Source organism: Lichenostomus cassidix, chromosome 2 (assembly GCF_008360975.1).
Source record: "Lichenostomus cassidix isolate B80296 chromosome 2, HeHo_3.0, whole genome shotgun sequence".
Lineage (NCBI taxonomy): Eukaryota > Metazoa > Chordata > Aves > Passeriformes > Meliphagidae > Lichenostomus > Lichenostomus cassidix.
The window spans coordinates 114935567-114949645 of NC_139482.1; positions in this window are offsets into that span (position 1 = coordinate 114935567).

Genomic DNA, 14079 nt, shown 5'->3' on the forward strand with positions numbered 1-14079 from the left:
GATTATAGTTGAGAGCCCACATCAGACAAATGAGGTCACACGTCCTGACTCGATACAGATCAACATTATAAACTTGGTCTCATATAACATTACCATCAAAACAGTGCCATGACTTGTTCAGTGCACTTACCAGAACTCAATTTGCCAGTATTGGAGATCACATTCCCTTTTGCTGATGAAGTTCCAGTTTAATTTTCTCACTGTACTGGCTGGCTCCCCCTCAGCACCCAGCCTTGCAGATGCAGGTAGACTTACTTGGGTACCCTATCTCTGAGTCAGCACACCATCTCACGTGCACACTACGCTGCCTGCACAGCAGCAGCAGGGAGATGTCCCTGCTGCACAGAGGGGAATCTGAGACAGCAGCAGGAGACTAAGACTTATCCTGAACAGATCACAAACAAGCAGAAGTGGAGGAAAGAGACTTAACCGAAATCTTTTCCTGTATGCTGATAACATGCAGCCTTCAAAAGCAGTGCATTGTACCTCCAAGCAGAAAGGTAGTACTTAATGCAGCACAAAAGATTTCTTAATGCTAGATTAGGCAACCTAAACACGGTATCCTGCAGGGTAAGACACAAAGCAAGAAAAGACCACTTTCCTTGTGATCATGAGACACACATATATGCAATACTGTCTTTTACAGAGCCTGAGTTTCAACTGTGGCACAAATCTTATCACATGAGTTTTGTTGTATTTACTCTTCCTTAAAGAAAAACTAAAATACAGAGTTACACAACTTACAGAATTTTGAGCTATTATTATTTTGTTTTTACATTAATGATGTTCCTGAGCTCCCACCAAATTTTGGCCAGCCAGAAGCATGGAATGTTCACAGAAACTTTAGCATACTGTGATTCTAGGTCACGATCCATCACCAAGACCAAATCACTTTTTCTCATTTCTGGAGATCAGAGAGCAGCTTTTAATAGTCCAGCAGCTCTTGACTGGAAAGAAAAGGTTAAATTACTTGAGAGTGCTGTCCAGTCCTTCAGAACCTCAGCAATTTGGAGAGTTGGGCAGAGAAGAACTGTCTGAAGTTCAACAAAGGCAAATGCAGGGACCTGCACCTGGGGAAGAATAACCTCCTGCCCCAGCAAAGGCTGGGGGCTGAGCTGCTTCTCAGCTCTGTAGAGAAGGACCTGGGGGTCCTGGTGGACAGGAAGCTGTGCATGAGCCAGCAGTGCCCTGGTGGCCAAGAAGGCAAATGGTATCCTGGGGTGCATTAGGAAGGGCTTTCCCAGCAGGTCAAGGGAGGTGATCCTGCCCTCTAGTCAGCCCTGGTGAGGCACATCTGGAGTGCTGTGTCAGTTCTGGGTGCCTCAGGACAAGAGAGACATGGGGCTCGAGTGGGTCCAGCAGAAGGCTACAAAGATTCTTGAAGGCCAGGAGCATCTCTCTTACGAAGAGAGGCTGAGGGAGTTGGGCCTGTTCAGCCTCAAGAGACAACTGAGAGAAGACCTCATCAATGTCTGCAAGTATCTGAAGGAAGGGTGCCAAGAGGATGGATCCAGGCTCTCCTTGGTGGTGCCAAGCAACAGGACAAGTGGCAATGGGCAGAAACTGGTGCACAGGAAGTTCCACGTGAATATGAGGAAAAACTTTACTGTGCTGGTGGAAGCACTGGAAAAGATTGCCCAGAGAGGTGGTGGAGCCTCCCTCCCTAGAGATATTCAAGAACTGTCTGAATACAATCCTGTGCCATCTGCTCTAGGACACCCTGCTTGAAAAGGAAGATTGGACCTAATGTGTTCCCTTCCAACCTGGCCATTCCATGATTCTGTGAAATTGCAGAATCCACCAACAGCTCCCCAGCTGGAGCAAGAGTAAGAGTATGCAGCAAAGGCTAGGAGTGGTGCTAACAGACCCCCAATCACTGCGCTATGAAAGGTCCTCACCTCCTCAGCAACCTTCACTGTACACCTTTCACTCGGTTTTCAGTATACAAGGAGTAAATTTTGGGGCTACCTGACAGCATGTTCAGCCAGTGTAACCCTAAGCCAACCTGCTGGCCCTTGGCACATTCCAGTTGTCATTTGCATGGCTGAAGTCAAAGAATATTGCATAACAAACACTGGTGTGCAAATACCCCAAGCACAATGATAAGTGAGCGTCAGACTTAGACATATGAACAACGTGGGTGAAACAAGAGGGCAAAATTTAAAATCCTTTTTCCCTGTTCATCTGCCTGTAAACATGTCTTTTGTTCTTCAGTTGTAGCTATGCTGGCCTTGTGCTAACTGTTTTCCAGTTTTTATTCTTCAGTGAGAATAGTCTACTGATTTCATCTGCTGCTCTTGTTTATACATTGCCTTTATTTCTTCCTGAGAATCAATAAATATTACTGTCCTTCAGAGACAGGAAGATATAGACTGGGTAATGATTTTCCCTGCTTGCCAGGTTCCTTCCACTGAGATTGTGACAACAAGGCTTCTGGTAATAAGTGAGAAAACATCTGGAATACTCTTCCATCCTGCTGTCCACAAAGGAAGGACCTCATGTGCTATATGCTTATATTCAGTTGAGTCCCAAACTTTTGTAGTCCAAACAAAATGAACTTATTACCTGAATGTAAACTGACCTCAGGTTCTTTGCTAGAACGCAAATAACCAGAAGAAGAAAAATATCTTCTCTGACATTTTTTAAAAATACCCTTAATTGAGGAGCATGCCTTGATTTTTATTCTTGTTTACACAAGGGTTGCTAAGAAATCTCATCATACTGAGCAGCTAGTCATTTATAAGGGTATAGCTACAAAGCACTGCTTCAAGAGAAAGAACTAATATAATTGCATGGCTCTGGGTTGTTTGGGGTTTTTTTCCCAAACTCCCTTATGGAATTGTGTGAAGTTTTCACTATACAGCAAGGCAAACTGAAGGAATCAAAATGACGTTTGGGGGCACAGAGCTCCTACCTTGCCAAATTTCATCTTGTTTACTACCTACTGCTTTGGTGCTAGGATTGTAACACATCTTAAAGTATATTATTATGGAAGAAAGTTTCTTTACTAGTCATGACTAAAAAACAAAATATAAGCTGAATTATTCTGTGAAATTTGTGCAAAAAAACCCTATGAATCAGAAAATGCAACTGGGGCATATAAAAATTTCTAGAAATAATTAATACAGGGAAATATTTCTAGCAAGGGAAATATTTAAGCATTGTTAGTCAGACTTGCAGCTGCTTCACCAGTGTATATATTTTACACACTATATATTTTACTTTGCAATAAGGTGACAATTATCTACAATTCACACTATTATCCACGTTGGTGCCCTTTTGTATTTGGCAGGTTTGGTTTTTTTTTTTGCTTGTTTTGGAGTTTTTTATTCAGCTATATTAAATTAAGATGCCATCTGGTTTTGACTTTGGGCTACTTGGTACTTTCTTAACAACATGACAGATTCACCTTTCTTAATTGCAGCTCATGAGGTGATCCCTTAAAAGTAAAGTTACAAGAACACAGAACACAGCTCACTGTTAGGAAACACATATTCATATATCTACATACAGGTATAATGAATATGTGTGTATATATATATATATATATATATATACATATATTTTTTTATATATATATAAACATATATCTACAGCTGAAGGCAATTTTCTGCAGATTGCTACGGTGCAGCTACAGGAAGAGAGGGAACATTTCTTCATTATATTATCATTATAATTAGGGTCATACTAGACACAGAATAAGTATCCCTTGGGCTTCGACAGTGATTCCAAATTCATTTTTTTCTTCCTAAAAATGATAAGTGCAAAACATTTTAAGTCGCTGTTGTTCCTTTTTTATCTAGGGTACATGGACAAAATCCATCACATTGTTCTTTTATGAATTGGCCATTTACTTCAGAAATTCTAAAATGCCTTTCACAGACAGACGTTGTTTGTTGGCAAGGATTATATTCAGAATTATGATTGTGGATATTGTTGGAGACATGCAGCCCATTGATGTGTATATGATGTGGTCCTTTCCTCTCATTTGTAGCACAACTCCTAATTGAAGATTTACAGGAGAAATTTTAGAAAAATTAAACTTTCAGCATTTATTGGATAGTACCACAGATCCATTATTTGTATATTACCAGTTAAAATAAAGGCCAACACACAAAGAGAGTTATTTCACACTGTCCAAATTAAAAATCATGCCTCTGCATGTAGTTTACCGAGCATGACAGGTCAAATTGCTATCTGAAGGAGTTCTCTGATTTGTTTTCTGAAGATGTCTGTTTGACTAGAGAGGGAAGTTAGAAGGGCTGATGGCTAAACCTACATAAGAAAAAGTTCCATGTTTTGAGGAAGATTTTGATGTAAATCAGGATAGCTTCGAGGAAGCAACTATGCTAAAATCTGATTTTCTTATTGGGGCAACAAGAGCTAAACATTTTTATATGCAAGGCAGAGATTATCTTTCTTATGGAAACAGCAATGGAAGACTTAGTTGGGCAAGAGGGTGGCTATTGTCACGATGTTAAGATCATGATATGCAGATTTTTGGAATGTTCTTTCCATTCACAGTTGCAGTCTTACAGTTAAGCAAAATGGATTGCCATCCTGCCCTTTGAATTGGCCCTTCAAATCCTTGTGTTTTCCTGCCTCCCTAAGATAGGAAGGGATTAAGGGTGACTGACAGCAGAAAAAAATTATGCAGCCACATATATGTTAATCTTGCCATCTTTTCTGCCGGATTTGGAAGGAGAGGGATATTTATAACTGTTCCTTTGTCTTGCTTTTGGACTGGCCACTGATTTCCCAGCACCCTAGAAAACATTTCTAAAGGTCTGGGACAGAAAAATAATTCTTTCGAGACAACTAATCTCTCCATTCATGTCATTCATATGAAAGCAATTCTACACCCTTAATATTGGCCAGAATATTTGGTCTTGAGTCTCAAGCCAGGAAAAGACTGGGAGGCTCTGATAAACATTTCCTTTATCACAGTCTTAACCAACACAATTTAATGTAACATTTGAAATTAAATCAGTATAGTTTTGCATGTTGGCAAACTTGGGACAGCAGCCTGCTTCTGGTCAGAGGCTGCAAAGGGTTTTTTTTTTACCTTGAACACAACAAAGGTCTTATCTGAAGGCCTTCTTAATTGAGAGGGACCCAGAATCTTGGCTTGTATAATCTAACTAAATAACTGTTATGAATTCAAAGATGTCAATCTGGTTTTTAGAAGCTGAGATACAGGGAGGTTTAAATAATAAGTTAAAGCCTCTTCATTTCTCAAAAAGTACTTCAAATCCCCTCTAACATTTGTTCTACATCATGTGTGTTCATCATTGCTAGGTCCCACTTTTCCAGAATTTATCCTCAGAATGCTGAATGCTGTTACCTCTGAATCTGAAACAGACCCTTATCTTTGCCCATTAAACCCCACAGTAGGTACCAAAAAGGAAAAGTAATCTGCCACATGTTGCTAACCATCACCATTTGTTATTACTACTTTTTGACATGGCAATATTGGATACCATGACAACATATTCTGCAGAAGAATGAGAGGACTTAGAGGGAACACAAATGAATGCACTTTGTTCACTAAGTATGATCACTTCAATTTTTCACTTTATTAATATTTTAAATACATAAAGACCCTTTTGTCCTAATGGATTCCAAAGCAAACCATTTAAAAAGGAATAGGAGTGATTTAGATGTTACTCCCCATAATTGGATTATATGTTTCTTGCTTCTGTGTTAAATTACTGTAGCAATTCAGGCTATAGATGGCCAAAGTCTCTGATTTCTCAGTGGAGAAACAGTCTTCTCTTTGAGCAACAGACTTGTAATTGTAGCACAGAATTTGTCAAAAGATCCATTCTATCCTCTGATGAATTAAACTCATAAAAGATGCAAGAACACATTTGTGCTGCTGATAGTGACAGCACTAGCTCTGCAGATGTCACTGTTGCTGTCACTTTGCCCCACATAACTCAGTCAGCCTTGGGTATCTTTCCAGAAACTAGCACAAAGCCTGATTCAGTCCTTCCCTTTTAAACATGGCCTTTATAGTACATAGAATTACAGCAAGCAGGAAAAGGATGCCATTTGGAGAGAAATTTCTAATTTATTTATATTTTCAGTGACTGAACTACAGTTGCAGCAAACTACTGGTCCTTAATTTGGCTTTTTGGCGCCAAGTGCCTCTAAGTCCATGGCCAGTAGGCTCAGTGTGAAGTGCTGACCAATGTAGAACAAGCATTTTTGAAAGACCAATATGCAATTGTATTTTAAATTATCCAGGCTGTAAGAGGCTAGTAGGATAGCCACAGGTCTTCACAACATGCTTCTGGACAAGTTGTCCGACTGTGGGACGAGTGGTTCACAATTCAGAAGAACTGGCTGAAGGGCAGAGCTCAAGGGGTTGTAGTGAATGGGGCTACATCTGGCTGGTAACTGCTCACCAGTGGTGCTCCTTGGGGCTCAATTTTAGGGCCAGGTCTGTTCAATACCTTTACCAACGACCTGGAGGCACGACTTAAATGCACCATTAGCAAGTTTGCTGATGATAGCAATTTGGAAAGTGCTGCTGACTCTCTTGAGGAACAAGAGGCTTTGCAGAGGGATCCAGATAGATTAGAGCATCAGGCAATGATTAATGGGATGAAATTTAACAAGTTGAAATGCTGGATTCTGCACCTAAAACAGAAGCTGGGCACTGGGCAGAAGTATAAATTGGGAGGGGAATGGCTGGAAACAGCCCTGCAGAAAGGGATCTGAGGGTGCAGGTTGATAGGATGCTCACCAGGAGCCAGCAGTGTGTGTGCCATGGCAGCCAAGCCACTGTGGGATGCATCAATCACAGCATCACCAGCTGGTCAAAAGAGGTGATTATCCTGCTGTGTTCAGTGTTGATGTGGCTTCAACTTGAGTGCTGTGGGCAGTTCTGAGCCTCACACCTTAAGAAGGATGTGGAAGGTCCTTGGATGCATCCAGAGGAAGGCAGCAAAACTGGTGAGAGGGTTGGAAGGCACTTCCTGTGAGGAGCAGCTGAGGACTTTGAGCTTGTCTAGTTTGGAGAGAAGCAGGCTGAGGGGTGACCTCATTATTCTCTCCAGCTTCCTGAGGAGGGGAAGTGGAGAGGGCAGTGCTGTTCTCCTCTGGTTTTGGTATCCAGTGATAGGACATATGGGAATGGTTCAAAGCTGCACTGGGAGAGGTTTAGACTGAACATCAGGAAACATTCCTTTATTGAGAGGGTGGCCAAGCCCCAGAAAAGACTTCCTAGAGAGGTGATCAATGCCCCCAACCTGTCAGTGTGTAAGAGGCATTTGGACAATGCCTTTAACAGCATGCTTTACATTTTGGTCAGCTCTGAATTGTTCAGGCATTTGGACTAGATGATAATTGTAGGTCTCTTCCAACTGAAGTAGTCCAGCCTACTCTTGTCTGTTCTAAGAGGAAACCAAATTATACTTACAAACATTCTATTTCATTAGGGATCTGAACTGAAAGAAAAAGGGGAGTAAGCAGACATGGTTTATTTGTTCCTTGGAAACTTGAAAGGAAAGACAAGTACCCATGCAAGCAATGGCATGAGGGTTTTTACATGCCTCACATAAACATATCTCTATTTTTAAAGTTGATGCTTGTAACATTTAACAGGCCTGACAGGAGAAGCATAACTATTAAGAGTTTCATTTACCTGATGCAGATTGCTGCAGGAGAAGTTACTACAGAAGGCTTAGTCACTCCCAAGAATAATCTAATGGATAGTTGAAAAAAATTTGCATAGGGATAGGAGAAATTGGCTAAAGAAGGAATATTTAGACAAGTCTGAGTATTATTATGAGAGGAAATGGCATAGAGTTACAGCAAAAATCCATTTTCACAGGATCAAATATTAAATTACTTAAAGAAGAGCTAGAAAATGGAATTTACTATGATATGAGTAAAAAAGAGAAAGTAGAGTTCAGAAACAGTATAATGAAAAACTAACATTGACATACTGTTCCAAGAAAGCCTGTTAGCAACCAAAACCAGATCAAATAAAATAAACCAGTATAAAATTACAGCTCCCAGTAAATGGACAGATAAATCAGTTTAAATCAGTTTTGTTTATCATAATAAAAGTTGGATTTGACCAGGGTATCTTGGATAACTGAAAAATGTGAGTGTTAATTCTGTGAAAGGTAGCTTTGGGACCAGTGACTGAGATACAGTTATACAGAGTAGTATAATCCAAACACCATGCAGAAGAATAAGATGTGAACAGACACAAAGCAGAAAACACTGACGCATATAATACTGTGAATGAACTAGGATTACTAATTTAGTTGGAAATATAAGAGTGAAAGACGAGCGTTTGTGCAATACTGGAACCCATGGTCAGATGATTTTATATGGATATGCCTAGAAGGCTTGGAGAGTAAAGAAACAGTGTGTCAGACTGTTAGTGGACACAAATATATTAGAAAAGTAAAAAGGGAGATTTTATTTTAATTAAGCACAATGGCTACTGAATTAGTAATTAATTGTTCCCAACTGGGCTTGGCACTAGATCAATAGGTACAATGTTCCTGAAATTATAAACACAAGTACAGTAAAGAACAGTAAGTACTACGACTATAGTTCACAAGTGTGGTATCAAAACTGAGTTTGCTAAGAGTGTGGAATATGTTCTTCATCAGTCAAGCACTTGTGGGCATCATTACACTCTGATAATTTAAACAGACTGAAAAAGAAAGACAAGTGTCTCTCCAGAAAAAAGTCCCTATGTGGAAGGTTGACTCTGGACATGGTTATTGAAAATTTAACAGCAATATTTTGGAGGAATGCTACTGCTCCACGACTCAAGAAGAGAAAATTAAACATAGTGACCCAAGGATTTAAATTATTATATGACTGTTATTTTAAAAAGTCGATACTGCTGATAAGTTTACGGGTATGAAATTAGAGTGGACACTCAGCATGCATACGTGGACTCCATCTGGAAAGATTTGTGTCTTAGGTTACCAACATAGAGAATAGCTGCTTTGAATGAGCAGCAAGTCACTTATTGGAGATGTACAGGAAAATAGCTTACAAAAAAGTCAAAGGGGAGTATTTGAACATCTTTGAAAGTTTAAAAGGGATTCCTAGTCTGCATGTGAGAAATGTGACCAGTAACCTTTAGAGGAGACTTAATAACGCCTTTCCTAATATACCAAATGATGAAGGAAAACAAAATAGAATGATAAAGACTGAAAAATCAGACTCTGAGAAATTGCAGAAAAACGTACTGGTATGCAATAGATGTCTGAAGTCCATGTCTTTCAGCAGGTAAATCTTGCTTCTCACCCTTTGACCCAGAAAAACTTACCACAAAGAGTTAATAGCTGAATAAATCACCATCTTATTTAGGCACAAAAGTCCTGTTTGGTTGAGTAAATATACATGAAGATTCTAACAGTGGATAAAAATATCATGCAAAACTTCAAGGTGAGATATTTATTTCAGTGTGGAACAGCTTTATTGTTGTCCTGTCCTTACTGATTATGTGGTGAGTGTCAGAAAAATGTTACAGCCATCATAAGAACATCTGGAACTCAGTGACTCTTCAAAGAAATCTCTGCTTAACAGAAACTGGCCCAAAATCCATCCTTATGTAAGGGATTTGAGGTTCATTGGCTAGTATTGATGCAAGAGGTTAAACTTGCTAGCATGCTTGCATTGCCTCTGTGACAATGACATCTGAGATTTATATAATATTGACAATACTTGAGTAATGCAAGAAAGTGCTAACCATAATTTTTACCAAGGAAACAGCAAATCTGTTAGAGCAGTAAATTCATGTCACAAGCTAATGTCCCAGGTCTTAAGACAACTTGCCATGATACTGTCTAAGTGAATTTAAACTCTCCATCCTAAAAATATAATTCCACTTTTAAGTGAAGTTTTGGAGAGAGATAAGCTGGCAGTTACAAGCTTCTTTACTGTTTTCATATTATTTAACCAGAGGATGTGACTGGGGGCATGGTAACAATGATCTTGACACTTCTTTCTGTGTAATAAAATTATATTTTGTAATGTAGGCCTTTATTAGCATAGAATATTGCAAAAGAAACACTGACTTCAATAACCTATGCTAGCCTAAATTGTTTGTTTTGACAGTCATTCAAGAAAGTGATAGTTCAGCCATGGCTGCTGACCTTCCTCAAGGTTTCTTCTAAATAAGTCAGAGTAAACTCTCCAAATATCTAGAAGAAATGCAATGTCAAAACAGCGTGCTTCAGAATAACTGTCAACATGTATGACTAAATTAAATTAACCTGAAACAAAGATTAAATATCATTGTTCTGAAATGCATAGCAGTCCTTGTATTTATAGAGGGAACTGCACCAAAATAACCTTGATAATTTCTGTGGATTTGGGAAAGAGTACACAAACATACAGCTCCTTAAAATCAGTGACCAGCAGTCAGTCTTGGTCCATGGAAACAATGAAAAGCCAATATTGTGTTAAATGAGACATCAATAGTTTCAGTTTTAAGATTTCATATCTGAGGTACTGTCAATGTTAACTGTAAATCATGGTTTGGGGAAAGCAGCTCTATGTTCTGAAGTACCAGATAACCATAATTATTTAACTGTAGTGGTGTTGTGGAGGTTGTTAATGGTTATCTCAGAATTTCATTTTGCCATTAGTAAGAGCATCCAAAGACTGAAATGATAGCTGGTAGGAAACAACTGCAGTGAAGTTAGGTTTTAAAAGCCAATCATGTTATTCAGACCTCTTTCATTGGCAATAAAATAATTACAGTAAAGCAGGAATAAGCTCACAGAAGAATAAATGACAGGGGTTACTATAGCTGCTATTTACAGAGACAAGGTCTGAAAGATTTTATGTAGCTATTATTCACACTATAGCTATTATGACCATCTCAAACATTCAGGCTTCATGAATGGTGTTGGAGTTGCAATGCTTATCCCTGATTAAGTTATATAAATCTAAACTATTCCTTTTCTCTTTTAACTCAAATCCCTGGCAGTATAACTATGGGAATATATGTGTGCTTCTACACACACATTGTTAAAATTATTTAACTGAAAAAGAGGATATTACAATTTGAAAAAAAATATCTACAGAAGTTGTTAGTTGGGAGACAGACATCACTCTTTAGTATATGCAAAGACAATGGTGTTTTTTCTCTTGATGTTCACAGATAGGTTTATTGCTATTTAAACTCTCAGCAATTCTTCCTTCCGAGCTCATATCACTTAACACACCAGGAAAAGTACGTGTGCCAAAAGGCATCTTCAGAGAGGTGCTGTGCTGCCCTGAAGAGTTGACTGTTCAAACATTTAGAATCTATGGTTCTGTCATTACGAAAGACATATAAACCTTCAGGATCAGTGAAGTTTTGAGGGTAAATTCAGTACGCTTTTTAAAAAAGGAGCTATTTCTCAATGGAGGCTGCTATATGTAAACTACTCTACAGCATATTCTTAACTTTCCTGCAGTAACTGCAGCTCTAAGAAATGTTTGCATGCTGCCGTAATCCATGCAGTTAATGGAGCTAAATTATTCAGTGAAGTATCTTTTCCATATTCAAATCTTGTCAAAGCCTGCTATTTAAGAGGCAGATTCTCTAGAACAGACCTTTGCACTCTGGTTCCAGCAGCTCTTCTTTCCTGTGGTTACTACTAACTCTCTAGAAAAAAGCTCTTTCTCAGATTTGCAACTTCTTATGAATTTAAGTGATTCTTACAGTTTCCTTACTGTCCTATTTTTAATTTCTCAGTCATAACAAAAAGTATTGTACCAAGCTCCCATTCCCCTTCCACAGTTCTGTTTTGAGGAAAAAAGACTGAGAAGCTCTCACTGACCTTGTTCTACCACTGCAGGAGGGCTCCAGAGAGCTCATTCTCCCTTTCATCCAGCGCTTCCACAAGTTAGCCTTCTCTGATGAGGGATTATGTTTGCCCTTTCTTTCAGCAATAGTTCCCTAGTCAAAGTCAGATGCAAAGACCATTATTGTTTGGTAAAGAATTTAAATGGCTCACTTCAAGTCTAAAATCTGGTCTTGTTTCTGCATCTGGGGAAATTTGCCAGCAGCTTACCTGATTGACTTTAACAGATTTAGATGCTAAGTCAGAAGTCTAAGTTCAAGACATGCTAAGTACACTCTGAGCCATGTTCATCAGCTGTAACTGAAATTTGAAGTCCTTGGGCTGATGCTCCTCAGTTACTTTTTAAGGAATTTAATTCACAGGGTCCACCTTGGTCTCCGCAATGTACTCTCAGCAATATTAAGTTCATCTTTATTGCAGTACCTACTATTTCCTCCATGAAGAGGCAGTAGTTTGTAAAAAGTGTTTGCACAAATATTGGATATTGTAAAAAGTACTGAAAATGCCTGTTCTTCAATAGTTTGAAAATTTGAGATGGGATAAATGGGAATACAGAAAACTAGGTATTTTCAAAAGATCAGAATAAGGAATGACATTTTTTTCCTGACACAAGAAAAGATTTTCCCATAAATAAAGAAGACAATATACATTACAAAAATATGCCACAGATCCTTTATTGCAAACAGTTGTATTTATATATATACAAAACAGGTTGCCCAGAGAAGCTGTGTGTTACTCATCCCTGGCAGTGTTCAAAGCCAAGGTGGATGGGGGTTTCAGCAACTTGGTTTAGTCAGAGCCATGGGAACTAGACAGTCTTTATGGTCCCTTCCAACCCAAACCATTCTGAATTCTAAATTTTCTAGAAGGAATGGTTACCGCTTCAACAGTAATATCTAGTGTTTCATGCATAGAATTTGAAGCAGGTTTGGGGAACAATGAGTATATCTCTCTTCATGTAAATTTTAAAGATACTAAATTTTTGAAATAATGTTAGTATTCTCTGCTATTCCTGATACACAACATGTACTTTTCCAAAAATTTTTAATGCCATAGAGACACATCTATGTCTTCCAGTCTGTGGAAGTACTTCAGTCAAAAGTGCTTTCAATCCTCTCTAGCATATCATTCTGTTTCTCATTTACCCTAACCATAAACCAACATAAACACTGACTCACAGCTTTCTCCGCATTTATATAATTTCTGTTTATCAAATATGATACTAATCATAGCAATTTGTTACAAATAAACATACAAAGGTATCTTATTTTTCCTCTCATCAAACTTCACTCATGAGAATTAAATTTGTAATTTCTTTTTTTTCCTATTCAACAGACAAAATTGACAGAATTTCAATTTGGATCAGGGTAATTACTTTAAAATAAGGCTCAGCAAGGTACTATTTCTTGCTGGTCAGTTTGTCAGTTCAAGTCTATTTTTTTCTAAAACTCAGCTAGATCATCCACATTACTAAGCATCAGTTAGACATCTGTGACTCACTTTGGCAGAAAAGGCAGAGCCCAACTAATTCATACAAAAATGTATGGAATTTACTCACCTCAGAACATAAGGTCAAATATCTGCTTACTGCAATTCTGGTATTTAAACCTATTTGATCTTTATCTGAAGTGTAGGATAAAATGTTTGTCTATTTTAAGAGACACTCATAAACTTAGCACTTGTAAAGCTGAACTACTGAACTATTCCAAACAATAAGACAAATCCATGTTCCAATTCACTTACATAAAATAAAATAAATATTTTCCATTATTATTACAGCAAATGTTTCACCTAAGTACATACAGATAAAATCTTCATTATTTTTTCATCATTTAAATGCAAATTATTGACAGAAAAATCAACTTATTAAGATGAAACCTGAAAGAAGGAGTCACAGAATGAATGGAATGTTCAGTAAGCCGTCCAGTTAATGCTCAAAAAGATCCCAATTACACTCTTTTTTCATTACAACTGGAACAACAAGCAGGCTTAATTCAGACAAATTAGGGATTAATTTACTGGGAAATGGTAATAAGACTGTGAATCTCTGTATGGCCTTTTTGTTTTGGAAACTGGCCCATTTGTATAACTGATCTGTAGTTATCCTTTGTTTCTCTTCTCTTCTTCTTTTCAACGTCTACTGTAATCAACATGTCTTTTCCAAAACAGCTATTTTTTATTTTATACATGACATTATACTACTTTGAGTATTGCATCATTTTCTCCATGTATATTTGCCATA